The following is a 27646-nucleotide window of genomic DNA, read 5'->3' as shown; positions in this document are numbered from 1 at the left end:
GAAGGTGAGGCAGACATTTTGGTGGCCTGAGATGGACAAACAGGTGGAAGAAGCGGTAAAAAATTGTGCGGCGTGTGCCAACAGCGATAAGACCAAGGTGTTAAGGCATGTACCTCTGGCTCCTGTGAAGTTCCCAAATCGTCCATGGGAAAAATTGGCTGTAGATTTCATTGGACCTATATCCAGTCTGGGGGCGAAGTGTAAATATATACTTGTACTAGTAGATTATGATTCTAAATGGTTCATTACTAAGGTGGTTGAGCATGTGAAAACCTCAGTAGTGATAGAGTTCTTTGAGGAGGTATTCATGGAAGAGGGCATACCAAAATCTATTGTGTCCGATAATGGGGTGCAATTTATATCATCAGAGATGACTGACTATTTACAAAGAGTTGGAATTAAACACGAGAGAGCGGCACTTTTCCATCCCCAAGCCAATGGTCTGGTGGAGAGGGTTAACCGGCTAATAATGGAAAACATATAGTTATCCTTAGCAAATCAACTTCCATGGAAGAAAGAGTTGTGTAAGATGATATGGACCTATCGAACAACTCCCCATTCTATGACAGGATTGTCACCTTTTGTATCGTTAAAGGGGAGGGAACCTGGTGTGTTGGAGTGTCTGGTATGGATGAAGACCAATAAGGAAGTGATGGTTGATAGAGAGTCAATAAGGGCAAGGGTGGAGAAAATGCAGGAAAAGTGTGCAACGCACTACAACAGAAGGATGAGGGTGAAATCTCGCATTATACAAAGAGGAGATTGGGTGGCAGAAAGGAAGAAAGGTATTGTTCTTAAAGGAGAAAGCAAATATTTTCCTCCTCAACGTGTGTTGAATGTAAAGAAAAATGTGGTGGTTTTAGAAAATGGTTCTACATGGGACATGGGAAATATTTGCAAACTTAATTGTTGAAATATTCCTAATGCTCTATATCTTGTACATAGTTGATCATATTGTATTCATGGTTCTTTTATTCTTATAATGAAAGGGGGGAGGTGTGTGGAGATCTTACTGTTCATTGTACTTTTGGAAGCATCTCCTTTATGGAACCTAGAATGTGATGAGGTAGTAAGCTGAGGTCAGGAATAGAATGGTGAGGAGAGAAAGGATCTAGAGGGAGAGGAGAAAGGCTGTGTTTGATAACTGCTGAAGGTGTTATGACTTCTCAACTACAATAAAGGAAATCTGGAAAAAAAGACGAGGAATTCTGTGGAGTAATCCTTACAGATAGCTCCATAAGGCACAATCACAGGCAGGGCAGCTCAGCTCTTCCGCTCTTCTCCAGGCAGAGTTTCCTCTTGTTTCCAGAAGAGTTTCTAAAGTCTGTGGTTTTGGGTGCCCTTCTTATACCCAATTTCTCCTTTGAAGTAGGCCTACTTCAAAGTAAAGTCTCTTTGGAATGTGAAATCCTGCCTTGCCCAGGCCTGGCCCCAGACACTCACCAAGGGGTTGGAGACTGCATTGTGTGAGGGCAGGCACAGCCCTTTCAGGTGTAAGTGACCACTCCTCACCTCCCGTACCCTCCCTCCAAGCACAGATGGCTCATCAGTAAATGCAGACTACACCCCAGCTCCCTTTGTGTCACTGTCTAGTGTGAGGTGCAACCAGCCCAACTGTCAAACTGACCCAGACAGGGAATCCACAAACAGGCAGAGTCACAGAAATGGTATAAGCAAGGAAATGCTCACTTTCTCAAAGTGGCATTTTCAAACACACAATCTTAAAATCAACTTTACTAAAAAAATTATTTTTAAATTGTGAGCTCAGAGACCCCAAACTCCACACGTCCATCCACTCCCAAAGGGAATCTACACTTTAATCAGATTTAAAGGTAGCCCCAATGTTAATCTATGAGAGGGACAGGCCTTGCAACAGTGAAAAACGAATCTAGCAATATTTCACTGTCAGGACATATAAAATACATTACTATATGTCCTACCTTAACCATACACTGCACTCTGCCCTTGGTGCTACCTTGGGCCTACCTTAGGGGTGTCTGACATGTAAGAAAACGGAAGGCTTAGGCCTGGCAAGTGGGTACACTTGCCAAGTCGAATTTACAGTTAAAACTGCAAACACAGACACTGCAATTGCAGGTCTGAGACTTGATTACAGAGCTACTTATGTGGGTGACACAAGCAGTGCTGCAGGCCCACTAGTAACATTTGATTTAAAGGCCCTGGCACCTCTAGTGCACTTTACTAGGGACTTACTAGTAAATAAAATATGCCAATCATGGATAAACCAATCAACAATACAATTTACACAGAGAGCATATGCCCTTTAGCACTGGTTAGCAGTGGTAAAGTGCTCAGAGTTCAAAAGCCAACAGCAACAGGTCAGAAAAAATAGGAGTCAGGGGGCAAAAATATTGGAGATGACCCTGCATAAGCAAAAAAGTCCAACATCTAACAACAATCAGAAGAAAAATGAATTAATGGGTTTTGTATTTACCTTGTCCTGCTATCAGAAAGAAGAAAATTACTCAGAGAACTGTTTACTCAAAGACATATAAAAACATGTCGACAGGCATAATTAGCTCTATAAATCCTAAACACTCAATCTTAACTCTCCGCTTTGTAAAATTTCTGATGATGGTGGAAAAGAAATTAATGTTGAGGGGCTATTTCTTTTCTTTTTTCTTAAGAAATATTTTAGACTGATTTTATGAGGGCTTTTGTAACGGTTTTTATGACTCGTCGTGCAATGATTTTAGGTAAAGGATCATGAACAAACCTTTATTTACTTATTGAGAACCTTCTTTTTGGCTCACTTTGTAAGTAAAATAAAGCGATAAGAGGATACGAAAAGACACACTATTCAGTGAAAAAGTATACTTAAATCAGATAATGAATAATCCTTGCTATAATCGAAACTGCTACGATGTTGATTCATTGGCTACATCTTTGTGTCAAATCACTTACTAGAGAATACAAAGACAGTGGTGTTTCAACCAGTGTAGAGCTCTCATGAAAGGCCTGGCATAATCCCTAAACAATTACGGAAGCCTTTCTTTTACAAAACAGGCTCATACACTGAATTCATTAAAAATGAAGATCTTTTAAACTGTGTCTTTTGGATGTTCTAGAATATTAATTATACATGATATATAAAGTGTGTGCTTAATTAGGGCTAAATGTGAGCCTGAATGCATTAAGGAATGATGGAATACCTTGGTAGAAAAGCGTGCACAATTTCGCTGGTATATTGTGACCAGTTTAATGTCACGCCTGAAATATTAGACTTTCCAGCAAGCTGTAAAAGCTGTTACCTGTGAGAAATTAGTAGTTAAGAAATTCCAAAAGAACTAAAGCATAATGCACAAGGGAATACTGCCACTTGCAAGGTCTGCCTGTAGCCAAAGGCGTAATTACATTTCCATGGCAGTATTTCTGAGCTTTTCTGTCTAAGAAAATGTAAGTTTACAGTCCATTGATGTCACTGTGTTTGCATGATAGTGTAGTTTAGCCTTGCAAGTGACCAAATTAATTTTAACTAAGTCTGAATCCCCTACTGATGTTAGGGAATTACGAACGTTGGTTACTTTGAAGAAGATGCACAGTAAAATCAAATCCGGCCAATTCACAAAGGCATGTAAGAGTACCTGAAAGAGTATTTGCATAGTAATGATATAATAATAATAAAGTTTTTTGTGAATTTCAGCCTCCTTCAGTGTCTGTGCTATTTTGTAATTTATCTTACGTTTATATATGTCAATGAAACCAGCACAGAATGTTCCCTTCCATACAATTCAGTATTATATTAAAGCAGGTTCATGTTAATTATCTCTTTGTTGTTAACTGAAAGATAAGTATGAGCGGAGGGAGGATTTTTTAGTTTACATGCGACGTTTTAGTTTTGCCAACTATAAACATCATTATTTGATTATTAAAACATACCCTTGATTTGGTTATCTATATTCATGGAAATCATTCGTAATAAGCTCCTAAATCGATGTTAACAGTAGAGTCACATCAGTGCGTTTAAAATGTTATTTCCCCTGTAAAAGACTAACAAAGTCAACAGTTGTGAGTTTTTATAAGAGCACAAATGCTTGTTTTTGCTGTTGGTTCTTCGTTTTGAACGTTTGTGTATGTCGATATATGACAGTCCATGTTGGACACTCCACAGCCTGAGGGTTAAATGGAAGAGAGCTTTCGTCAACGTGTTAGAGTGTGTTTGCGATTTCATCCTGTTTCTGAGTTTGTGTTTTTGATTCCAGTGCTGTTCCTGTTGCACATCTATTAATTTGAGTATTTGTATGTGTGATAGTGCTTTCCTGGCCTTTTGTGTGTTATTGCTCTGTGTTCTCACTCCGTGTGTCTGTGTGTTTTAGGGGTGAGCGATAAATGCTCCACCAAGCAGAGTTCACAGATTTTTGTCACTCTGCGTTACACATGCAATGTGGACTTCTGGTCAAATTCCACCAACCACCACTTAGGACAGTTTTTCTTGCATGTGGCTCACCAATGGTAAGTTGGTGAGCACGAGAGAGAATTGGCACCCCCTAGCGTGATTTTCGGGCACTGAGAGGGCACCCAGTGAGATTTTTCCTAAACAGGTGGTCGCAACCGTTCTCATTGGGAAAGCTGCTGCTCAATTATAAATTCTACTCAAGTGGCAGCTTGAACAGCACTGCCCTCTGGCACCCTGTGTGGTGCCATTTGCACTGATTTCTCAATGCAGCACAAGCTCCGGCACTAACAATCAGCGCAGCCAGCATGATGTGCTGATTTCTGCCCGCTTGCGGGTCTCTACAGAGTACTGCAGAATTTTTATGTGACTTCGCAGAATTCCACGGAGAGATACTCTGCGAGTTCCACCCACTCTGAGTGTATGTTCACTCTGCATGTGTATTAGAAACTTGTGACCTGCATTTTTTACAATAAAGTTCACTTACAAGATTCTGTGAAGAGAGAGGGACATTAAATAAAGGTGCACTTTCTCACACATGTAAGGGGTGCATGCACTGGTGCCAAAGGCTTGCAAGTATGGAACAGCCTAATAGCTGCAGCAGAAGACTAGATATGATTCTCTGAAGGTAGAAATGGGATATATACATATTACATATCTTTTAAAAACCTGCTTATGAGGAGTCTGAGGTTTATAGATCAGAAAATATGTACACACAGCTTGAAATCTGAATACACTTCATACCACTTGGGCTTTTTATATTACGATCTGGTGTAATACACTATTTTACTCCACCACGCTAAAACTACAACTCCCAGGATGCATTGGTTAATTTATGAAACACCGATATTTGAATCATTCACCACTAACTTACTCCTTTGCTTTTTCAACCAATTTAAGAGTGAAATATTTGTTTCTAAGCAAGTGCATGGTCTATTAATCTATCTAAATGTCTCTGCATGTTCATTAAGTCCTGGTAGCATGAAACAATGAAATACATTTCAATAGTATGCTCCAACACATCAACAAAAACCTGTGGTACAAAGAGCTTGCAGTACGGAGGGATGCTTCTTCAAAAACCATATTATTGTAAAAGCAAATGCGATCTTCCCTGTAGAAATATAAAGAGATTACTCTAAAGGTGACCAGAACAACCCAATAGTCTTAGCAGGACACCTGTGGCAGGAGCCTGGGTCACACACAAAAACCTTATATCCAGAAGCATAGGGAGCACATAAAACGTTTTTGAGGGGAATCATACGTTCGTCTCTACCTTTTTGGAAGGACAACGTTTGTTCTGACCATAGACTATTTATAGGGGTGACACCTTTTTTTCCCACCCCCACATACCCCATGGACCAGAGTTTGGTGAAGTCCCCACATCCCTATCAATTGTCAAGATTTAAGAAATGTTTTTAGAAAGGTTTAGGTCATGCTAAAAAGTACAAATACTCCTTATGAAGACCTGACAAGCTGTTCAAGAACCTTGTCACAGGCCCAATGTTAAAAGGAAGCTAGTGACCGTCACTAAGAAGATAGAATAGCATTTCAGATTACATTCTGGCTCCAAAAGATGCTATAACCCTCTGGTTCTTTGTGTGTATTTTAGTTTTATCTATTTCTAAAGTAAAGTACTGACTGGTCCTTGATGTTTTCCATTACGTTTAATACGTCATGCTGAATTTGACTTTGTAACCCCTTCTAGCTTCTGCAGGATTACTTATTGTCCTTGGTACTCTAAGAGGATCAAGTGCCTATGGGAAGTAATTTGATTATGCATTTGGAGTGCACTGTGACATCAGTGGCTAATGACAGTACCCACATAGTATACATCCCAGTAACCACTAACTGGCCCAGGTCACTTAGAAAAGGCCTTTTTGTAGCACCTTTAAGTGATCAATAGGGCTAGGGGACACCTAATCACAGGTTGGACTAATAAATGCTGGTAGAGTTGGGCAGAGGTGGTCACACTTACTTTTGAAAGGGCACAAGTGCTGCACATTCACTTTCCATTCCAGTCCTCCCATTAGCCTTTACTAGCATTTGTGCAAATCTAAAACCATGAGTGGTATTCTGCGTCTTCACAAATCTCATCCTGTGCAAGACACTGTGATTGTGAATCTACTGGTGTGAATCTATTTGGATGAGATTTTGCATCTGAGAGGATACCTAATGTGAGATTCTGTCTGTGTGTAATAGACTGTGTAATAGACTTAGTACTTAGGCTTAGACTTAGAGAGCGACACTGTATGATTAAATATAAATGCATGTCTGAGGGATACGATGCCTGTGATGTTATGTTATGTTATGTTATGTTATGTTATGTTATGTTATGTTATGTTATGTTATGCAGGTTTGTTGAGTGCACTGCTACCCGAGAGGGTACCCTGGCGCTGAGCAAGTGTGAATCCTTGGACATAGTGGAACTACTCAAAAAGCCATTTTTCAGCTTCTTGAAGAATTCAATAATTGATGAGGGGGCTCTTATATGCAGCATCAGACATTTTCTACACTTTAGGAGGGATGTAGGAAAAGACTTGATTGGTGGATCGGATTTTCCATGTGCATAGGATGTGTACAAGTAGGAGTCCAAACTAGCAGAAGTGTCTGGAAAGTTTGTGAAAGCAGATGTGACTGTGGAGGCGTGCTCTGTGGTGCCTTGCATCTGTGGGTGAGGAATTTGTGTATGAGAAGCCAGTGGATCACTTTCAGGTGTGGTGTGATGTGTGCAGCATGGGAGGTTGTGAGTGATTCTGGTTGTCAAGTTCTATATAGTATGCAGCTTTCTGGAGATTATTTTGCTGTTCCTGGCATAGAAGGTGTTCCCATAGGCCATCTTGCTTGTGATGTTGGCATGAGTTATGTTTTTTTAGGGGGTCTAATTGGGAGCCATTTGAAAATCTTCCTCAGCATCTTCGGGGTATGGAAGAATGAAGTGGTCACTGTGTTGACTTGGAGGTTCATGTTTAGTTTGCAGTCATTACGTTTCAGTGGTTCTTGGTAAGGGTGATGGGGGTGGGTGTCAGTCATACCTCTGTTGGCCACCAGGTGAAGTCCGACTGTGAAGTGCTCTTTCCAACGATCACAGTTTTGGTCTGGTTGGTGTTCAGCTTCAGTCAGTCAGTTTAGTCTTCACCCTGTGGGCAATTCCAGTCATGCAGGCATTGAACTTGATTTCGGTACTCGGGCCCTTGCTGAACGTCACAGATTAGGTAACGGGCATTGGAGGTGTATGGTGCCAGGCTGGCTGACTGGACCCTTTCAATTAAAGAAGAAAGCACCACTACTTCATGCTATGGGTTCAAGAATGACCAGAATCCCCGTTGAGCTCTAAATACAGAGCTAAACACAAAAGACAAGACAAATCCAGACAGAAAACAATACATATGCAAACAACAAATAGTCAATACAATTTATTGAGTAATATCTGAATAGTATATATTGAATCTAATCGATTAATAAAGGAATAGAAAAACTGACTGAAAAGACATGATTAAAGCCACCCCCTATATTAAAAACCATGAGAAATTCACAATCATACTAGCTCAATCACACTCTAAAAATACACCTGAGTACCAAGAAAAGTCAAACAAAAAACGAAGAACAGCAATGTTTCTCCTAGTGATATTAATCAAAATTATAAACTGCAAATCAAGTATAGAGACGAAAAAAACAATATTTCTTTTATACATTGATGTAAAGTCTCTTAGATTAATTGCTTTTATAGCTGTGGTGGAACATCCATCCAATCCAAAATCTTGGTCCCAGTGTGTAGCTGCTGACGTACATTTCAGTGAAGAGTGACCTAAACAGGACACTCACCTTCATCAGGGCACACAGCTGATTTAAATATCAATAATGATCGGGGGGGGCAATTGCAATTCTCATTTAAATACTTGGGAGGCTGTTATAGCTCCATTATAGATGTAACAAATATGGATTGAGGGATCTCCTACTAAAGGGACTTGAAATATCTAAACCTCATTGCATTTCCTTAATTATCGCTGAAATCCCGCGTATAAGTCTCTCGAGGTAATTGTATGCACGTAGGGGAGGCATTGTTCAGTCACCAAGGCAAGTCAAAATAACCTAGCCTGCTTCCACATTATATGCCAGAATGTATCGATCTTGTGGGCCCCATTGTGAAGAATGTTGCTGAGTAGGTCTAAATCCCAACTGACTGGACCCTTTCAGTCAGGGATGAGCAGATCCATCAGAGTATGTTTCCTTATGTTACCATGTTGTGTAGGCTTTGGATGAAGGAGTGGAGACTGTGTTTATATCGTGTCATTGCCTGTTTGAGACTCTGGGACCTCTTACGATTTGGCTGGATTTAGGTGCTGGGATACTGGGTAGCTCAAATTAACATTCTGGTGTGACAATCCCAGCGATAAATCCAAGTATTCCACTAGTAATGGGCAACAAAAATGGTGACCAAGTTTACAGTGACAAAATAAGAGGCTCCTTTCTGCCCCAATTTACTGCCTGTTTTCAGCAGATGCTAAATGCGATTACGGCTACTGCTGCATATTGTGTGCAGAGGTGTTGGGGCATTTTCCATGCTCCTCTGTGGTCTTGGCGGAGGCTGGATGCAGCCAGGCTGTGTGTCTGCCCATCTCCCCTGACTTGGTTCTGCAGTTGATTTTGAGAGGTGTGTTTTCACCTGGTAAAGCTGGGCCCAATTTTCCAGCACCCTATAATCCTGATCGAAGGATCACAAGACCACTTGTGATTCGAGTAGGTACATTAGTTATATGCAGTAGTTGTTCTTTTCAAATATTTTATTTAGGGACTTTTTTGTTTTAAAGTTGTTTCTTTTTAATATTTATCACATCCTCTTTAATCAGGACCCGTACGTTTTTCTCTTTAATAGTCAACGATATACTGAGCATTGGTGTAGGTCCATAGACAATGTAGTTACGTAGAAATGGCAATGTAGTTGTGAGCAGATGTAGTACCCGTAGGTTCAGTAGACCTGCTACCAAATCAAAACCCAAATTCCTAGTTGAAAAAAATAAACACGCCAGTCTGTTATGTTTTTTTGTAATTTGTCACAATTATTGTTAGAGCTTGCATTCCCATTTAGAAAAGGAAGAGGGAGCCCAGCAGAGTGTGGGTGTATGTGTGAGAGAGAGAGAGACCAGTTTATGAAAAAAGAAGTTGCTGCTTCACTGGACAGGAATTGTTTATTGCTTCACGTTGCCAGAAAATGTTAACATTTTTTAAAAAGTAAGTCAACAGGATAGGAGTGACAACCAAGGGATGCTTCGTGAGCAGGTCTTCAAAAGTAGACAGTGTAAGCAAACGGAGCATTCTGATTAGATGGGCAGCCGCGCCCCCAACAATCTATACTGGGTGCTAGAAGAAAAAAAATTCCCAAACACTCAACAATAACACACGAAAACTGTCCTGCTTAGGAAATGTCTAATTAAAAAAAATCTGACTTGTGTAATCAGAGAGGACTGCAGTCAGACTCAAACCACATACTAGAGTGACACACCCCTGGAAACGTGAACGTTTAATATGTGAATGTGTTTGCTACAGTCTTTGTGCTCTGTCACAGCATAAAGACTTTTTCCCAACCCAGAGTTAAATGCATTTGAATGAACTGCAAGTGAGGACGCGGCTTTAAACTAAATGGCTTAGCAGGGTAGCATCACAGCAGCAGTCTAGAGACCTAATCGAATGGCAGCAGTTGGTTGAATCTGTTCAGTTTTTCGGTTCAGTATCTGTGGCACCGTGGAACCTGGCACTGATTTAAGCAAGGGAATATCAGACTTCTTTGTGTTTGTTGGGGGTAAGCCCCCAAAGACACTTTTTTAAAACCTATCAATCTTCCTTTACCTCTTCCCTCTGGATGACCAGAAATGGATGTATTCCAGTAAAGCACACATGCAGCACATATTAAGGGGGATATCAACCAGCACAGTATATTAGCAAATTCAGACACTAAAACGCTGGTTCTGAGGTCTGGGCAAAATCAGAAAAAAGAGCGCAAGCCCACTTTATGCCCGATTTCTAATTGTGCGGTGCTGTAATTTCATACTCACCTACATAATTTGTAAAAGATGGGGTTATTTCTGCGGGTACAAAATGTACAATTAAGATCTTTGCAGCCCAGAAACAGAGTAAGTAACAACCTCCTAATAAAGGCCAGGGAATTTGCATACAAATCTGGACTACAGGTACCGCAGATCTACCCCACTCTTGAGTTGTTTCCCTGTGCATGCAAATCCAGCCTAGGGAAACCCTGCATGGAAAAAAGCGGCGCAATAGAAGTGAATCGGTGCAGTATTCTCGTAGGAAAACTATGATACTGAACAGTATGCCTCGTTACAACCGCCCCAATTTGGCATTAACTAGTAATCCTCAAATATTAATCCCAAACTACGGAAACTCCACACCCAGCAGTATTTATATTGCCCATGGTATTACCACACCAAAATACAGGGGCACTCGTAGTAAGGCCAGAAGAGGAAATATTCCAGCATTTTTCACATCAGAATGGTTAACATTAGGTCTTTGGTAACCTCAAACAAAAGTGACACTTCCTAGTGAAGTGAGACTCATGCTTCTAAGATTTAGGCTAATTTCTGTTGAAAACAGCTTTGTGACTAACTGCAGTGCTGAACAAGTAAAACGGAATTGTAACCATCACTTGCTTGGCATAACCATTATTGTTATAATTATTGCAGCTACGAACATGGTGAGATCTGAAAGCATACTTAGGGTAGCCTGTTTCATCATCACAAGTAATCCGCCAGGATTGAACAGGTGATAACCTTTTTAAAATGATCCAGTACTTCTCTGGGCCTGCTGGTTCCTCCGAGACAAGTCTAACGGCAGTGACTTGAAAGCAAACAACGGACTAGCGACTTCTGGTTTACAAGGAGACAATATCACAGCCCACTCCGCAGAAGAGGACCATGGGGGTCATATTGTCTTCATAAAATCATTTTGACGTGAATTCAACAGTAGCTGTAGACCTCCTTCCTTCCGATGCTTTTTATGGACACAGTGACACCAAGCTTAGTGCTGTTCGTGACCCCAAGCTTAATGCTATTCGTGACCCTAAATAATGTACTACAAAAAATGAGATTAGAATTTGGCTAAATGTTGATATCAAGTTAACATGTATTGATAAGGATTTATTCAGTGTTAAATCTATCGAGACTTTGAAGAACATCATAGCAGCACAAACTAATCAATACATATGTGATCAATAATTGATCCACGAATGGTTAATATTGTATACTTCATTACATTAATCTATAAAGGCCCTTATTGCACAGCGTCACTCCTGGGGCATAAATCAATATCATAGATAATGGGGATTGTAAAGGTTCCTTTTTACAAACTGACATATGGGGTTACAGGAGCATAGTGAATTAAGTACAATACATGAGAGCAGATCCAGTGAACATGGTTAAATCTCTGAAACACATTTTTTCGCAGAATGTAACTATCTATACTATAAAAAGTCTTCGAAAAACATTTGCATATGCTTTCATTTCAATTTTGCTAATGTTACACTTTTTAAAGCTTGTGGGGAATTTTAATTATGTACACAAATTGTATGGATTTTGGGCAGCACAAATGTCACATTACTTAATTCTACATATGTTTCACTCTCCAGAGAAAGGTTTGCATAGAAAACGTTTCGTCCAGAGGCATATTCTGCTTGAATATGTCTCCTGTTGGTATGTTTTTTGGGTTGTTTACACAGAATATGCCCTTGAATCAAACATTCACCAGAGATACTGGCTAGCTATGCTATGAGGACCTCTTGAGCACACTTTGGTTCGCCACTTTAGTTTAATGTTTCATATTTTATATATTTTAGGCTGAATTCAATTTTTAACAATGACATTTTACACACTTTTATGCTTGCATAATATTATTCTGAGAATACTCTATACATGCTGCTTGTTTTTAGCAAGCCTTTCTTGTCACCTAACCTGTACACTCTTTTCAAGGCTAGGAACAAAGAACAGGATATTCTTATATCTGTGTTGCCCATTTGGAGACAGCTCCTGAAACTTAGACATATTGCTTCAGAGCTGCGCCTCTAACACACTGCGGTTTTCATTATATAAACGGTGGACTACCCTACAGAGCACTCTGCCCGAGATTGTCCTGGAATGGATCCTCTGTTCAATATACGGCTCTGCTGACACTGTTCTTCCATTTTGCAGAGAAGGATTGCCAACTTCACTTTAGACATCTCCCTGGCTCAGAGGACATGCGATCATTATGAAGAAACAGTGTTCTACGAGCCACAACTGAGAACTCTAGTAAATTTACTACTGCAATTGGTACAATATACTTAAGTGTGTGATCAGAGCAAGCAGGAAGAAAGCTGTGAAGATCTGCAGACAAGTGAAAAAATCCAACTGTCTGACATCTCACAAAGTAGCATTGTAGCTCTTGACATAGAAAGTGGGGAAGAGCAGAAACTCAAGCCGAAGTGACAGTTGATATACCCTCAGAACAACAAGAAGATCCAGGAGAAGGTATAAGTTCTGAATCAAGAACAAAGAGAGATGTCCACAGTGCTAAAAGACCAAAGACTTGCATTTGAAAGAAGTTGAAATCAAGTGTGTCAGTTGGATCCATGCCATCGACAATTCATGAAAAAACTGAATCAAGTGCTAAAAGTGACTCAGAAGAAGACCAACAAACACTCAGAAGGTCTAAAAGAGCTAGAGTACCTGGTTGAAGATATTCAGCACCTGGATGGACATACTATGTGGGCCATGTACTAAACATCTCAATATCAGATCTGCTCGACTGGAATAAAAAGTTGTCTGAAACTCCATGAAATTACTGAAAACAATTTTTTAATTGAAATCACATCATTAAATGAAGTGTTTGGAAATACAAATTTGTTAAAGTTACTGAAGAAGACAAGAAGAGTACATAGGCCTGAGGTAGCAGGAGAAGAATAGGGATGACGTAGAAAAATACAAAGTAGCACTAAGAAAGATGATACGAAGACTGCTGAAGATAAAGCTGCAAGAAACTGACCTGAAAGAAGAAGATAATTAAAAATTGTTTCCCATTGACACACAGACATTAACTTTGCTGCAACACACATATTGCTTTTGACAAGATCTGACTTTAGATGAATGTGTGTGCCCAACCAGAAATAGATGTAAGATTATCATAGGGATTATACTTTCATTAATTGTTTTATTAGCAGTTGCATTATTTTTAGTAATACACTTTACATCAGAGGCAGGAAGTATGTAAGTTCATTCACTAACAGAACCTCTAGACAGGTATGAATTAAGAGGAGTTAAAAGCATCTTTTGTAGGTTACATGAATGAAGATTATTCAACAAATGTTTATTCATGATTAGTACAAGAATATAAAAGAGCTGTTGGTGCAAAAGACTGGTATGTATGTGCACATGTACCTTCTTCAGCTGAAACAGGAATTTCATTGCATTCCTGTTTCTATGCAGTATATGGCAGATTTCAATATGTGGCAGAGACACTTTGAATATAATTTTTCTAGCTTTGACACTGTTGTTTCAAAAGTTCCCTAATGAAAAGCATGAATTTATACCCACAAGCAAAAGAGATAAAGATCACTTGGTATCACTTTAGACCTTCACTTCCTGTGAACTATGTTAGAGCTCATAAAAATAAACTAACTTGCTTAATGAACCCACTAGAAAAGGCTTACATTGTAATGTTAGAAGAGAGAAACACACAGCTTGCACGAAATGCATATAAAAAAGACAACACCTTGGAGAGAAAAGATGAGTTTAGAAAGAATATGCCTGTTCTGAAATAAAAAATTAGATTAGAGATACAAAGGGAAACCATGTGTGTTTAAAAGAAGAATTCAAGGGAAAAAGACACTAGTAGGGAATTGTGAACATGTTTTTGAATTGTCAAGGGGAACATGGCAAATATTGTAGGCAGATGCTTATTTCTGGTTGCCAGCTGACTGGGAGGGAATTTGCTACTTAGGTTTGCTTTTTCCAAAGATGCTTCATGTAGAGACTAGATGCATTGACAATGACACCTGTACATAGGTATTCAAGCAGTGTAAATGAAGAAAAACAACTAGTGGGAGACATATTTATATCTATTATACCAGCAGTAGTAGTAGTATTAATTGATGAGAAGATTAGAAAACATTCAACGGTAGTAGACAAATTAGCATCCAGTACTTCTGGAGCTTTATTAGTTGATAACACAGAATTAGTAGCGAACAGATCAATGGTACTTCAAGACTGCTAAGCCTTAGATGTTTTATTTGCAGATAAGGTCTGCAAGGTGCTCAAAAATGAGAATTGTTGTACTTATGCGCTGGATGAGAGCAAGAAGATTGTAGATTAATGTTGGATCTGGCCTTTTTTCAGAGTCATTCCCCAAACTTGTTGCCTTCTCCTTATTTTTCTGACACTTTTTGGCTGATGTTATGACTCTGGTCACTTTACCACTGCTAATCAGTGCTAAAGTGCATGTGCTCTCCCTTGTAAACTTGGTTTGTCTGGCTTATACCTAATTGGCATGTTTAATTTACCTGTAAGTCCCTTGTAAAGAGGTATCTCTATACACAGGGCATGTAAATTAAATGCAACTAGTGGGCCTGCAGTGCTGCTTGTGACACCCACTGAAGTAGCCTTTCAAACCGGTCTCAGGCCTGCTAGCACAGGGCCTGCGTGCACAGTTTTCTGCCACAGAACTCCCCTTTTACTACATGTAAGTCACCCCTAAGGTAGGCCCTAGTTAGACCTATGGGCAGGGTGCTATGTATGTAGAAGGCAGGACATGTGCCTAGTAATGTGGCCTATCCTGGTAATGACAAACAGCCTATTTGGTTTCTCACTGCTGTGAGTGCTTCCTTCTCATAGGATTGCATTGGAAATGCCCTGACTTATGTCCAGGGGCTACTGTCTGATTTATGAGGGGTAGAGTAGGCATGTTTGGAATGGGTGTAATGGTGGTGAGAAATGCTGCTTACTGGTGTAAGTGGATTTTTTATTACTATTACAGAATTGCCACTTCTAGAGAGTAAGCATTTCTCTGTGCTTATGACTCTGGTGTTTTGCAGCTTGACTCCAATCCACGTCTATGCAGAGTGACAGTTGGGCTTTGTGCATACTTTTCAGACAGCCTGTACACAGGAAGGGTGGAGGTGTCACAGAGGTCCATCTACATACTGAATAGTCCTCCTGGGCTGAGAGAAGGGAGAGGTGGGGCACACATGCATTTGTAAAGGCTGTGTCCTGGCCTCACACGAAAGGGTTGTTTACTCCCAACTGATGTTTGGAGCCTGTGTTGGAGGAGGGAGGGGGCACTCATAGAACCAGTTGTAACTGGCTGGAACCTCCTCCCCTCTCTCTTTGTGAAACACACTGTAAACTGAGTATAAGTACAGGGGATTTTTTCCCACAATTTAGACATTCTTGGGACATCTTCAGGACACAGAACCCTTTTGAATGGACTCACCAAGACCCACCTTGGACTGCTGCTGCTGTGCTGACCTGTGACCTGCTAGGTCACTAGGAGGAACTGCCACCATCTGCATCCCTTGTGCTGGCCTGTTGTTGGGGCCTGCTAGCCCTGTGATTCCCCCCCCCCACTTTTGTCTCTGTGGGCAGGGTGCCGTGGCCCCTGACCCCTGTAACTAACCAAAGCACAAGGAGTCCTTCTCTTCTGCACATACAGTGCCTGGAGAGTGCTTTTCTGTGCCCCCCGCACTTCTTAGTGCAGTCGCTGTGAAGCAGATTCACCGCCGCAACCCAGGCTCATTGAAGTGCCCCAGCACTTCTTTGTGTTGCCTTTTGAAAGAAATCACCGCCACGTCCCGGCGCACCCATAATTATCGAAGCACATCTGAGCGCGCTGTGTCTCGTGCCCCCCAGGGGATCAGAAAGATGAAAAGAGGAGCCGGCGCGCTCCTACTAGTGCCCCGAGGACCCGGTAACCTGAGTGGCTCCCCCGGGGTACACGCCCGCCCCTGTTGTCGTGGAGATCAACGCCGCAACTTATAGAGTTTGCACACCAGGATCGGGTGTGGGCATGCAGAGAGAGGGAGGTGCCGGGCTCAGGAGAGTTCCCTGTGTGCCTCCTCCCCCATCCTCCTGCATTAGGGAACCAGCAGTGGAGGGTCCCCCATCTTCGGAGGAACTTGAGGAGAGAGGAGGGAGTCCTCAATGGAAGTTCCCTGCCCCTCCTTTCCAGCAATCGAGATCGCAGGCGGGCAGAAGCCTCATCGGAGGCCCCCGCCCTGCATGGTCTCTATTTCTTCCCCATTGCGGGGTTTTGGCTTTTGCCTCCCTTTTCGTGGAGGGGCCCATAGTGGCCCTTGGAGGGGCAGCCCAGTGCGCATGGGTCCCAGGAGTGGCCCTGCCAGAGAAAAAGGAGGGGGGGCTTGCCGGCCCCCCACCCCCCTGATATAAACGGCTCCTGTTTTGCGTAAAGGAGTGCTGGGCGCCCCCCATATCGATCTTACCATGATATGTGTATTGGTTGTTTAATGTGATTCCTGCCTACTGCTTATGTTGCAGAATTCTAAGTACTTACGTGTTCTAATGTGACTACTGCTCATTCTTGCAGAATATTAGTAACCTGTGTAACGTTCTGACAACTGCTAAGGTAGCAGGGTATTGCTGACATGTAATGTTTGGTCTAATTATGTTTGCCACAATACAGTTTATTTTAAGATAGCTCAGTGTTGTGTTTATTTTGTGGTGTATATATTGCATCACGTGTGTTGTGTGTGTTGTGCAAACGCTTTACACATTGCCTCCTGGTTAGGCCTGACTGCTCATGCCAAGCTACCAAGGGGGTGAGCAGTGGTTATGTTGGATGTGTAGCTCCCTTACCCTGACTAGAAAGGGTGGGGGTCAGCCTGGCTTAGGTGTTTACCCTAGCCAACCAGAAACCCCATTTCTAACAATTATGCAAATACTTTTTATGATTTAAAGCTTGATTTACAACCTTTAGAAAGCACCAGCATAATACAATGCTTTACTAAAGAAGTTTCAGTGATAGGCTGCTGGATAAAAGCAGCAGGATGAGGAAACCTCAAAGCTACCGTAGTTTGGGCCTAGTAGTAATTGTCTGTTTTCCATCTACACTAGGAGTTTATAAGACTAGAACAATGTTATTAATAAAGAAGCAAAATATAGAAGTGAATAAAAGAATGTAGAGAAATTTAGAATGGAGTTAGGTTATTAACAAAGAGTATACCAGACTAAAAGAAAGAGAACATTTAAAGAGAAAAAGGTGAGATTCAGTGGAAGATGAGCATGAACTCTGACAATATCTGTGAATATAATGTTGTGATGGTTCCAAACCATCAAATGGGGGAATTCAGAGAGAGTCTTTTTTAGAAGTCTAAAGACTTTCGGGGTCATTACAACCTCGGCGGTCTTTTTTAAAGACCGCCGAGGGACCGCCGTGCGGAAGACCGCCAGTAGTGGTGGTTTGCCGCTCGGCGTATTATGACTGTTGGCTGCTCTCCGTCCTTTTTCGGATGGAGAGCCGCCAACAGCCATACTGGCGGGCGGCGGGGAAGTGGAGGTTGCTCCACCTCCACCGCCACGCCAACAGAACACCGCCCACCCAATCACGTCCTGTGATTCGGCGGGGCGGTGTTCTGTTGGCAGTGTGGTGTCGGCGGAGCAGCCCCCATGGCTCCCGTCCCGTCCCGGAGGATCGACGGACCAGGTAAGTCTATCGTCCATTAGGGGAGGGGGGTGGGAGGTGTTGTGTGTTGTGTGCGTGCATGGGGTTTTGTGTCTGAGTATGTAGAGGGGGTGTGTGAGTGCGTGTATGCTTGTGGGGGTGATGCGTGTTTGGGAATGAGTGCGTGTATGTCTGTGGGTATGTCTTTATGGATGTGTGCGTGTATGTTTGAATGTGGGTGTGCATGTCTGACTTGTGTGTGTGGATGTTGGCATGTATGTCGGTGTGTGTGCCTGCATGCGTGTCGGGTGTGTGTGAGTTATGTGATGTTGGGGGTCGGGCTGGGGGGCCCTGCCACCTTTGGGGGGTGGCAGGGGTGGTGGGGGGGTAGGGGAGGGAGTCAGGGTCAGGGTGGGGGGGTGGGGGAGACCCCTATCAGTGCCAGGTAAGGAATTCCCTGGCACTGATAGTGCTTACCGCCATGGATTTCATGGCGGTTCAAACCGCTGGAAATCCACGGCGGTAAGCCGAGTCAAAATACCGCCGGCAGTATAGTGACGGCCGCCGGGCTGGAGACCCAGGTCTCCAGCCCGGCGAGCGGAACGGAGAACCGGGGGAGGACCATGGCGGTAACCGCCATGGTCATAATTCCACAAGGTAAGACCGCCCGCCAACTAGCACCATCTTGGACCCCACGTTGCAGCTGACTATGAGCCATTGGACCCCTATCTCCATAGAAAACACCAAGAAACTCATGAGCTCTATCCATTCGGGGGCACCTCAGACCTGCGCCTACATCAAATCTTCAATCTGGCCAGTGACACCATCACCTTTGAGCTATTGTTGGGAAATGGGTTATTGGTAAGGGCAGGTAGGTACCTACACTTAGCAATAGGCCACTAACCTCCACTAAGGTCCAGTTAGGTCTCAGTAAATTAAACCCAGCTCATCCCTTGGTAGCTTGGCAACGAGCGTCAAGGCTTAACTTAGGAGACAGAGGCCCTCATTCTGACCTTGGCGGGCGGCGGAGGCCGCCCGCCAAAGTCCCGCCGTCAGGTTACCGTTCCGCGGTCGAAAGACCGCGGCGGTAATTCTGACTTTCCCGCTGGGCTGGCGGGCGGTCGCCTTCAGGCCGCCCGCCAGCCCAGCGGGAAAGAGGCTTCCACGATGAAGCCTGCTCGGAATCGAGCCGGCGGAGTGGAAGCTGTGCGACGGGTGCAGTTGCACCCGTCGCGTATTTCACTGTCTGCGCAGCAGACAGTGAAATACATTTAGGGGCCCTCTTACGGGGGCCCCTGCAATGCCCATGCCAGTGGCATGGGCACTGCAGGGGCCCCAAGGGGCCCCGCGACCCCCCCTACCGCCATCCGGTTCCCGGCGGTCGGACCGCCGGGATCTGGATGGCGGTAGGGGGGGTCGGAATCCCCTCGGCGGCGCAGCAAGCTGCGCCGCCTTGGAGGATTCAATGGGGCGGCGGTACACTGGCGGGAGACCGCCAGTGTTGCCGGTCCGACCGCGGCTTTACCGAAGCGGTCGGAATCCCCATTGGAGCACCGCCGGCCTGTCGGCGGTGCTCCCACGGTCCTCCGCCCTGGCGGTCTTTGACCGCCAGGGTCAGAATGACCGCCAGAGTGTAAAGCATTCAAATATCACAAAAGAGTAATTAAATAAAACACAGGAAACAGTTTAAAAATCCAAAACCAATTTATAAACATAGATTATATTTTTATCTTTAAAATTACACCAAAACGAATAAAATCAGATAAGGTGAACCGGAATTACGAAGAATTAAAGATTTTTTTTTTTTTTAGCGCCTAGAAACAAAAAGCGCCAATCGGGTCATCTGGTTGCACCTCGACCGGGGCAAAGTCAAAGTTTAAGGCCGACCGCGATGGAGCCCTGCTCGGCTACAGGCCACGGGAGGCCTCAGTTAAAAGTTTACCTTCACACTTTGGGCCTGATTCTAACTTTGGAGGACGGTGTTAAACCGTCCCAAAAGTGGCGGATATACCACCTACTGTATTACGAGTTCCATAGGATATAATGGACTCGTAATACGGTAGGTGGTATATCCGCCACTTTTGGGACGGTTTAACACCGTCCTCCAAAGTTAGAATCAGGCCCTTAGTCTCTTTTTCGAAGATTTTTCTTCAGCGGGACGAACCTGGCAGTCCAATCCGACCTCCTGGAGCCCTTCTCCGGATACGCGATGCGGGATTCCTCGGTGGAGATTTTTACCTTCGGACTTAGTCGTTTTTTCGAGGTGAAAATCCTTCTCCCAAATGTCCTTTTAAGGTTATTTTGGGGTCCACAGCTCACCCCAAGGGTCCAGAAGTTCTGAGATGGTCCTTGGGGGGTGCGGACTACAACTCCCAGAATGCACCTGGCGCAAACTCCTTTTTGGCGACTGGACAGTGGTCAGCTGGTCGCTTTCTTCAGGAGTTGGTGCAGGGGACTCTGGATAGCAATTTTTCACCTGTAGCAAACAGGGAGTCCCTCCTTGAACCAGTTGAAGCCAGGCAAAGTCCTTCTTGTGGTGAAGCCCAAGTGTGCAGCTGGTGCAGTCCTTCTGAGTGCAGGTTCCAGGTGCAGTCCAGGGGTCCAGCAGGGCAGTCCTTCTTCTTCTGTTGTTTTTCCTTGTTGGATGTGGTAGGGAACTGAGGTGTGGGTGCAGGTCTGCCAGTTTTATCCTTGCTCCTGGGTGAAAAGCCAGGGGGGTCCTGGTTCTCCAATCAGGTGCAGGGTCCTTCCCCCTGTGATGACCACTTCCTGGGAAGTGTGGCAAAAGTCAATCCCAGGAGGCAACATTCTCTAAAAATCCATCATGGCTGAATCTGATTTTTGGAGGTTACATCTGGCTGAGCCCACCCACTGGTGTGGCTAAAAATCATAAACACACCCCTCTCCTGCCCTCTCCTAATCTAATCAAGGGGGCACCTAGTTGTCTGGGGTTGCATGATATGGGGGTGTTGCTGGTTTCTCCAAATGTCCTTCTCTGCCTTTGAAGACCAGTTTGGCAGCCCTCCCCCTTCCTGCCTCACCATCTGCTGAGGGGAGATTCCCTCCCACGGGCACATTCCTTTGTGTGAAGCCAGGCCACTTCACACCTCATCAAGGCAGCTTGGTCAAGCTGCTCAAGGCTGGCCAATCAGAGCACAGCAGCAAAAACAATGCAGGGCTGAAATTGGCAACTTTTCAGGTAAAGTTTAAAACTCATTACCTGAACAAGTTATATTAAATCCCACAACTGGAAGTTGTGGGATTTATTACAACAATTCATTTGATACCAAACTCTTGGTATGCATCATTTAAGGAGACTTTAAAAATTAAAATAAAGTCTCCCCATTCTAGCCTATGAAGGCCATTTACTACAATGAGGGAAAAACAAATTTGGCTGTTTTTACCTCACCAGGGCTTATAAAACTATTTTTATAAGGTCCCTGCTTATAGTTACATGGCACCCAGCCCTAGGGGCACATAGGGCACACCTTAGGGGTGACTTATATGTAAAAATAAGGTAGTTTAAGACTTTGGAACTACTTTTAATTCCAAAGTCGAATTTGCATATAACTTTAATTTAAAAGCAGCCAGCAAGGCAGGCCTGCCTTTAAAATGACACTGGGCACCTCAGCAGTGCACCTATGGGTGCACTACTTATGCTGTGGTCCCTAAACCTACATGCCCTACCATATACTAGGGACTTATAGGTAGGTTAACTTAGCCAATTATAATTAGCCTAATTTGCATATCCATTTTACACAGAGCACAGGCCCTGGGCCTGGTTAGCAGTACCCAGGGCACCATCAGAGTCAGGAAAACACCAGCAAAAAGGGGAAAATGGGGGCAAAAAGTTAGGGGGCCTCTGCAATCAGCCCTGTTTTCTCACAGCTATGCTGGACTATCAACCGCTCAAACAAAACTACCACCTTCCCATTCAACTGGAAGCACACAGAGATCAACCCGCTCCTAAAAAAACCTTCTTTAACCCTAAGAAGGTGAAGAATTACAGACCCATCTCTCTGCTCCCCTTCCCAGTCAAGGTAACAGAAAAGGCTATCACCATGCAACTAACAGAGTTCCTTGAGGCAAACCATATCCTGGATCCCTCCCAGTCTGGATTCAAGAGCAACAACAGCACCAAAATGGCCCTCTTCGCAGCCACCAAAGACATCTGTGCCATACTGGACTACGGAAAAATGGCCATCCTCATCCTCCTCGACCTCTCTGCCACTTTCAACACAGTCTCCCACTCCACACTATACACCAGAATCTACGATGCTGGCATCTGTGGTACGGCACTGGAATGGATCCGATCGTTCCTCACCGGCAGAACCCAGAGTGCCAAACTTCCACCATTCACCTTGGCATACAAAGAATCCTGCTGCGGAGTACCCCAGGACTCCTCACTAAGTCTGACTCTCTTCAATATCTACATGGCTCCACTCGCTAAAATTGGCAGACAGCATGGTTTAAACATCATCTCCTACGCCGACGATGCTCAACTGATTCTCTCCCTGACTGATGACCCACCAACAGCCAAGAGCAATTTTCACAACAGAATGAGACCAGTCGCTGCCTGGATGAAAGCAAGCTGCCTCAAACTCAAGTTTGACAAGACAGAGATCCTTGTACTGAGCTCCACCCTCTCTGCCTGGGACAACTCCTGGTGGCCAACCGCCCTAGGTAGCGCCCCACCCCCACTGACCAGTCACGTAACATGGGCATCATCCTGGACTCCACACTATCCATGACTCATCAAGTCAACACTGTCTTTTTGTCATGCTTTCACATTCTCCGTCTCCTTCGGAAGATCTTCAAGTAGATCCCCATCGTGACAAGAAGGACGGTTACCTACACACTTGTCAGCAACAAACTACACTATGACAACGCACTCTATGCCAGCATCACAAAGAAGCTACAAGCAAGACTACAGAGAAGCCACAACGCAGCAGCCAGATTCATCCTGGACATCCCCCACCACAGCCACATCTCTGCCTACCTCAGAGACCTCCACTGGAACTATGTCAACAAATGCATCACCTTTAAGCTACTAACGCACACCTACAAGGCACTGCTCAACATCAGACCGGCCTACCTCAATCACCACCTGACTTTCTACACCCCCTCCAGACAACTCTGACCCTTGCAACCTGCCCTCGCCACCATCCCATGAATCAGGAAGTACACAGTTGGAGGCAAATTCTTATCTTACCTTGGACCTGGAACACACTCCCACTCAACCTCAGATAGGTCCCCTCACTAACGCCAAAGTATAAATATGCAGTTCAGGAAAGATCTCAAGCCCTGGCTCCTTGAATGATCAGCATGCCCACAACAGCTCCTTGAGACCCCGCGGGTGGTAGTCACACTCTACAAGTGTTTAATTGAAGATAGAAGCTATGCTGGAGGACTCACTAGACTATCTAGATTCTCAGCTCCCTTTACTCACTCAGCTTGGCTCGACTCAGTTCTTCTGAGAGAGCACTCTGACACATTTTGTCCTATTCTCCTTGCTGATGCGTGTTAGATTCATTCTGAGAGCAACATTGTTTTGCCTAAATCTATTGCTGAGAGATTCTACTAATTGAAATCATATGCTTTCACATTTGAGATGAGAACACTTTATGGGTTCTACTGAACTTTAATATTTTCCCTTAAACTAGACTAGATTAGGAACTAGGGGGCTGATTCTAACCTTGGCGGACGGCGGAGGCCGTCCGCCAAGGTTCCGCCGTCAGAACACTGCACCGCAGTCGAAAGACCGCGGCGGTGATTCTGAGATTTGCCCTGGGCTGGCGGGCGGCCGCCAAAAGGCCGCCCGCCAGCCCAGGGCAAATCAACCTTCCCACTAGGATGCCGGCTCAGAATTGAGCCGGCGGAGTGGGAAGGTGCGACGGGTGCAGTTGCACCCGTCGCGTATTTCAGTGTCTGCTAGGCAGACACTGAAATACTTTGTGGGGCCCTCTTACGGGGGCCCCTGCCGTGCCCATGCCAGTGGCATGGGCACGGCAGGGGCCCCCAGGGGCCCCGCGGCACCCCCTACCGCCATCCTGTTCCTGGCGGGCGAACCGCCAGGAACAGGATGGCGGTAGGGGGTGTCAGAATCCCCCATGGCGGCGCAGCAAGCTGCGCCGCCATGGGGGATTCTAAGGGCAGCGGTAAACCGGCGGGAGACCGCCGGTTTGCCTCTTCTGACCGCGGCCGAACCGCCGCGGTCAGAATGCCCTGCGGGGCACCGCCGGCCTGTCGGCGGTGCTCCCGCCGACCCTGGCCCCGGCGGTCTTAGACCGCTGGGGTCAGAATGACCCCCTAGGTCTTTATGGGACACGTTATATGCTCTGTTCTGTAATTTGCATTGAGATGAAATGACTTCAAAATAAATTGATGAACTAATTATTTAATAAAATCTTGAAAATAGAACTCAAAACTCTCATTATTGAAAATAATCATTCTGCATTGAATGTATATTATTTATAAATGTGCAGTTATTACTCTCATTTACCAGCTGCCTCAAAGACCTCACCTTTAGGGATCAGTAGGGGTGTGGGACCTTTATATTCCTCAAGACTCCCAATAGTCCTCAAGGGGCATCATTAAAATTGATCCTTAGGCATTACAGACTAAACACCTTCTTGTAGTCAACTTATTTGATTTTTTTTCTTAATTATGAGAATGATGAAGCAAGTTGAGATTCTCAAAAACTAAACATAAGTACCCTACCAAAAGATGCTGCACATAAAATCACTGAAGAAAATATTTTCAACATTGTTGCGCCAGTTAAATAACATATGGGAAGGAAGGAAACAAATCTATCTCCAATCTCCATGCACAATTTCTTAAAATGTATCACCACTGACATTATACTCACATCTGATAGTATGAATATCTTTAGTGTTGCTTGCTAAAGCATTGTTTAACATATTGTTGATCTACAAACAGCTTTTTCTAAGCTGATTGTTGTCAGGGGGAGAAATGCCTTATTTGGTTACGGGTGACAAGCGAGTGCTGCAAGTAGCTATGGCTCTCAGTACACACACACACACACACACACACACAGAGAAACAGACACAGACACACATCTATATACACTTTTAGATTTTTTCTCGTCCTTGATATTTTGCCATTTTTTTGACTCATAATATTTTTGTCCTTGATATTATATCATACAACCAGATGATGAGGTAAACACACCAAAGGTTAGCAAGAATCCTCACTGAATGTGCAAGAACTTTTTTACGAGTTCCACAGCAGTCAGGAATGATTGGGCACAGATTATAACAATCAGGGCTATTCAGGCTTGATATCTTGGTGTTTTACATTACTATTGAGCCCAGAACTGAGCATTATGTACATCCTTTTAGCACATGACCCTAGTGTATTAAAGTCGAACAGTCAAATGCTTACTCAAGGGAGTGATTTGGGGTTAAAGGCTCAAAACTCTATGATTCATTTAATACTGATCATTAAATAATTGCCTGGCCAGTGCTTTTACATTAGAGAAAGAGTACTTTACTTCTACCACATAGCGTGCAAGGTAATTTCTTACAGTATATGTGGGCAGTCAGTGCTGACATAAGCTACCCCTGAAATACAGGTATTAATATCTTTATTGCAAATCCTAACACCTGCACTATGGGGGGAGGGTGGTTGCTGTTTTAGTCCTCTCCACCCCTCCTGTGAATGTAACATTCACATGGAGCAAAATGAGTGCCAAAAACAGTTCTTCCCATGAACTGTAACTTATTCTTGCCTCTTAGTTACTGCAGACCAAGCCAACAGTCGGCAACTACGGCAGGACCTGTGCTCACTCTGGGTGATGTGTTGTTCACACTGCCCAACAAGGAGTATCTCACTGGCACTGTCCCAACCCAGCCAGCACTTCCACATTCCCTGATGTGTGTACATCTGGTCAAAGTGGGCAGTATGATGCAGTTGCTCGAAATTGAGGAGGCTGCAATCCACTGGATCGATCTACTGTCTGGTGAATCTTCACTGGGGCACTCATGCCCAAACAAATGGCTTCTCCACTTAACTGCCTATTAACCGATGAGTGTAGCACTTCTAGGGAGCAATGGAACTAGAAAGGACAGGAATTCTCCTATATTTTTAAATGACCTACTGTATCCAGCCCTCCACACCCTATAGTTTGGTGCACTACAAAAATATCAGGAATTATTTGGGCAGAGTCCTGCTATCTAAGTCTGTTTTCTAGAAGGCTTCCCCCAATCTTCCATCCATGTACCCCTTACACAATGAAAATCCAAAATTGATTCCAGTATGCCGAAGTTAAAAAAAATGCACATGCACTCCATGCTCATCCCGCAACATGTGGTTCATGTATGCGTTCAGGCAGCATTTACAACACATGAGGTCTTGTTAAAAAAGTAATCTTTGAGTTCTTCATGTTGGAACTGTGCATCCAAGCTGTCACCCCTCCTCACTAACCTAGAACTCTGAGTCAAAACTGCATCTGTCTTAAATGCTTTTCACTTCATGAAAGCTATGACTACAGTATTCAATTAGTATTTAAAGGCACATAATTTAGACACCTGATTAACAGTTAGGTGAAACATTAATGTCGTGATTATGTGGGCTATTAATCACACAACATAAACAACAATACCAAGGGGTGAGCTGAGATATATAACACCTTTTACAAGTTGGTGGGGAATAACAAGCAGATTTTGGTGTTTTACGCACCAAAACCCATGTGATACAGTAAATACTGTATGCTTTTCCCTCATTAAATTTTAGCTGTTTGACCTGCTGAAATTTAACAAAGTTTGAGGTATTTAATGCATCCGTTAATTATTGGATGCGTTATACACCTACCAACTGATAATTCCAAACCATGCATGAAAAGAAGTTTATGTACAGGTTAGAATATGACCACCAAGTCATAATCGGGCAAAAGACATGGTATTTATATAACTTGGCAGTGGATAAGAAGAATATAAATATGAATATTTGCCAGTTTCTTGGAACTTACCAGTTAAGAATGACCACCAAGTCATAATTGGGTGAAAGACATGGTATTTATATAACTTGGCAGTGGATAAGAAGAATATAAATATGAATATTTGCCATTTTCTTAGAACTTACCAGTTAAAGGATGATCATTGTTTTAAAAAGTTTGACAATGGGTAGGTTATTATTGTTAAAGTACTGGAAGTCTAAAACTAATTTTTTTGTAGGACTGTGGTAGAAGTCCATGGTAGGTTCAGCTTTTCTGTAAATTATGTCATACTGAAATAACGTTCAAGTACCTATCTTTAATTATATCTAGGGATCATTACATATCTATGGGGATGATTACATGCTTTTTCATATATGTCCAGGCTGTTTGTTTTTACAATGTAAAATAATATGTATTTTATAATTTGCATATTGCAACTGTGATACGTTTGGAAGACCTCATGAATGGAGGATGGGATAAAGGCGTTAAACAGTGTTAAAAAGGACATCATTTTTGTTGTGATCACCTAATTTTTGCTGGTTTTAGAACATTGTGCATTATGGTACTGCTAAATAGTGGTATAGCGATTATAGTTTCTTCATAAAACAAGCACTAAGCATTGT

The sequence above is a fragment of the Pleurodeles waltl genome, chromosome 3_1, assembly GCF_031143425.1.
Source record: "Pleurodeles waltl isolate 20211129_DDA chromosome 3_1, aPleWal1.hap1.20221129, whole genome shotgun sequence".
NCBI lineage: Eukaryota > Metazoa > Chordata > Amphibia > Caudata > Salamandridae > Pleurodeles > Pleurodeles waltl.
Note: the sequence above shows the minus strand (reverse complement) of the source record.